Genomic DNA, 3,699 nt, shown 5'->3' on the forward strand with positions numbered 1-3,699 from the left:
CTGCCAGCTGTCCGAGCCCAAAGGATACGGCGCCCGCGTCTCATTTTAATTGCATAACAATGTGACAGAAATATCCGAACCCTCCGGGAATCTGCAAACTCAAATATGGAAATTCATTTCTTGAGAAATCCTTTGTGTCGCCGCACCCCGGTGTGAAGGTGAAATCTGGGTTTTTTCATTGCATTTTCCTGGCGGTTTGTTGGCCGGTCCCGGATTTCATTCTGTGGTATAATTAACCACAGAATATGTCCCCGAAACCCTGGTCTGACTCGGTTTTCCTGAATTATTTTACGTTTTCTCTTAAGAGATCATAGGAGCGAGCTCTGCAAGGCGAGGAGCCTCTAAAGCACTTTTACAATAGTGACGAGCCTCTGTTAGGGCCCAAAACCAACAAAGATTGTATTTACCTGTAGATCAATGAGTAGTTACTGACACCGGCTGTTAGATTTATTATATTTAACCCGCAGCACTGTTAGTGAATGAGAATTAGCGTAACGATGTAGTGCGAGCCCAGGCAGAGCTGCAGTTCCACAAAGTGACCATGAGAGGGCACCAGTGCTCTGTGCACGGCGAGCAGCCCCTGAGCGTGACGCGATGGTGAATTCCGCTCACGTCTGATCCCTGTTGGGTGGAAGCAGAATTCGGCCATTGTGAGACTGGAGCTGGGAAAGGATTTCGCTCGCCTTTATAACATTGCTAATTTCATATCGCGGCGGGCGGCAGAGCCCGTGCACACAGAGATGCAATCTATACCAAGCGTTAAACTATCTGTGGTTCACTGACACGTGTCAGGATTTCTGTGGGTGGAATCTTAAAATAGAATCCTGTGTAAAAATGTCAGAATTTAATTACCGGCATCCGTGTGCATTAACAAAAACTGCAGAGTTTCGCCCAATTCCACTCATGTCGTATAACCCAAACCCTCCAGCAAGCAATTACCGACCCACAAGAACCGAACGCCAGCCGAGCACCGACTTTTAAGGACATGGCCGATACCAAGTGCAAAATATTCTCATTTACAACAAGAGCTCGGTATCCTGATATCTGGTAAATGTCCCGAGGGATTTACATATCACGTGATCTATTGTACAGCGATGCAGAACATGACAGCGCTACGTAAATCAGTGCTTCATATGAACGCGGGCAGAACACGGACAGGCCTTAAAAAGATTGGAGCTCTTCCCAGTCTCGCTACAATGAAGTAAACAGAGTAGATCTATTCAGTCACAAGATGCGGGAAATGTCTGGCCCTCCACGGGTTAATTTAGGCAGAATATTAACCAATGAGAGGTCGAGGTGCCACAGCCGGTGGAATCCATGCCTTTGTGGCCGATTTAGGAGCCTGCACCACCAAAGCAGATCACTGCTCCCAAGATGCACCTGTCAGACCCTCCCCACCAACAAAGGGTTAACACCAACAAAGGGTTAACTCCGCCGCCATGCATATTTGGAGAAGGATTCCCGCTCAGCTGCTTTCCGACAGAGACGAATGGGCGCGTGGGCAGTAGCCAGCGTTAATTAACTGTATAATAAGTGTTGGTCACTGGCCACTTGTCACTTATATTTAATGGAGTTGAATGCGCCCGGTGCGAGTAGCCGGTTATTACAATGTCATCTGCAGCCGGCACCGGCTTCACGCGAACCTCGTTGCTGACAGGCGGCCGCTGCATGTGCGATACAGTATATATATCTCCTTGTGCTTATGGCTTCACTGTTAATCATTTTAAGATTGTAATTAAATCACATAATAAAAGCCACGCGTGGCGCTTGGATTATGCTGCGCAAACAGCTTTGCCCAGATATATGCCCTGATTTACGGCCACCGCTGGCCCGCGTGTTATATTAAAACGGTAAAAAAATATCTGTTCCTGGTTCTCTTGCCAGAAAGTCATTGGTTTTGTCTTTAAAGGACAGACGCTCTGATTGGTGGATTACCAGATAACAAGGAGGGTGTTAAACCATTTTCATTACTGGAAGCAAATGGAAAATTAACAGGACGGGCATCGTCTGACACTTTGTCTCCTCCACAGATGTGTCTCGTCTGATGGAAAACATCCACATGAGGTGGTGGCTTGCTCTGCGCATGTCCTAGGCATGGAAATCAATGTTTTGAACAGCAACAAAACAACGTGCAGATTCACTAATGTAAGTGCCAGTGACTTAAAGTTTTGTTAGTTACAGGTGAGGGTATGTGAGGTCAATGTGAATGGCATGACCTCACCTAAAACACAAAAATGATGTCCTCGCAAATGGATTTAAAACAAATTATAATAAAAAGAAAAACATGGGGTATAAAAAGGCTAAAATAATCTATCAATCTGGCAACATATTGGAAAATGTTCTCTGGCTGCGAGGGAGCGTGTTTATACACTTCTGTGCACCAGCGGCCCCCAGTGTTGGGAAGCTGGCACTGCATCCTCCATTGGCTGGAATGGGCTCCATGAATGGTGTCACTAGACCTTTTGTCCAATATGTGGATTTGCTGCTGCCAGCTCACACTTTTATAGAACACAGAATCGCTGGCAGTTAGGATTAGTTATAGATTATTATTAAAGATATCTGCAGCAGGCGTTTTATGTAGCTGTTTGTGTCAGATATGGTATTAAACTATTAACGTTAATTAACCGAACGTATGATGGATTAACCCTTCCCCTCTCTGTGCCCTTCTCATCAGCAAGTGTCCACCATCAGGATCAACACAGCCACTTGCTTTAGTTGATTAAAGTATTGTTCCCCCTTGGATTGGGGCATACGTTATTTCTTTGGCACCAAATGAATCTTTCGGGGGGAAAATGTAGCAAGCAAAGGAAAATGCACATTGCCACAAAAAAACATTCCATAAAAGGAAAAAACACACAAACGACATCAGTGACAGCTTTGGGACAAATAAAATCTATAGATAGAATATTTAAAGACCAGAAATCACAATGAGGATGGAAAAGACGAACCCTCGGTAAATTGTGTAGCACAAGAAAACAGTTAAAACCAAAAAACAAACAGATCCAACAATTAGTCTGGGAAATGAGATGAGAAAAGATAAAATCGAGCAAAGAGTCTCCAGAAGAGCAGCTTAATTTTGGCCCCTGCGGACAGGTTGGAGTGTGTGTCTGATGAAAGAGGGTTACCTAGAGTAAAAGGAAAGCACTTGCCTTGGGTAATAATGGCAGATGTCTGGCCAGCAGAAGGACATCTTGGTGAGGAATGGGGCTTGGTAGGAGAATGATCTGAAGAACATGACATTGGGGTGACTGGGTGACAATTTCCCAAGTGTCCCGCTTCCTAAATGACAGTCCCTCAATGGCCAAACCAAATAGGGAGTCTTGGGAGGTTGGTGTACGGCGGCCTCCTACGGCGGTGTACCCCTGTGATAATAATACTACTTATAGGAGTATTTTCATCACTACAGAGGCCATTCTCAGTGTATAGATGCCCTGTATAGGAGTAATACGCATCTAAGCCTCTGAAGCGTGTGATGACTGAACATTTAACGAATGTCTTTGTAACACAACAACCTTAGATCCTATAACCCCGCTGGATTCGCCGGTATCACTGAGCGAGGGCGTATAATTTGTAAAGTTAGCCAGATGGGACCCCCGGTGCTGGCGAGGATGCCGCTGATATTGGGGAGCAGTTAATTTACTGCAAGAGAAACTCAATTATAGATGATTATCGGAGCACGGCAGGAATGGCAGGGTCCCG

Source organism: Sceloporus occidentalis, unplaced genomic scaffold, assembly GCF_023333645.1.
Source record: "Sceloporus occidentalis isolate IW3139 unplaced genomic scaffold, rSceOcc1.0.p SCAF_439, whole genome shotgun sequence".
NCBI classification, from domain to species: Eukaryota; Metazoa; Chordata; class Lepidosauria; order Squamata; family Phrynosomatidae; genus Sceloporus; species Sceloporus occidentalis.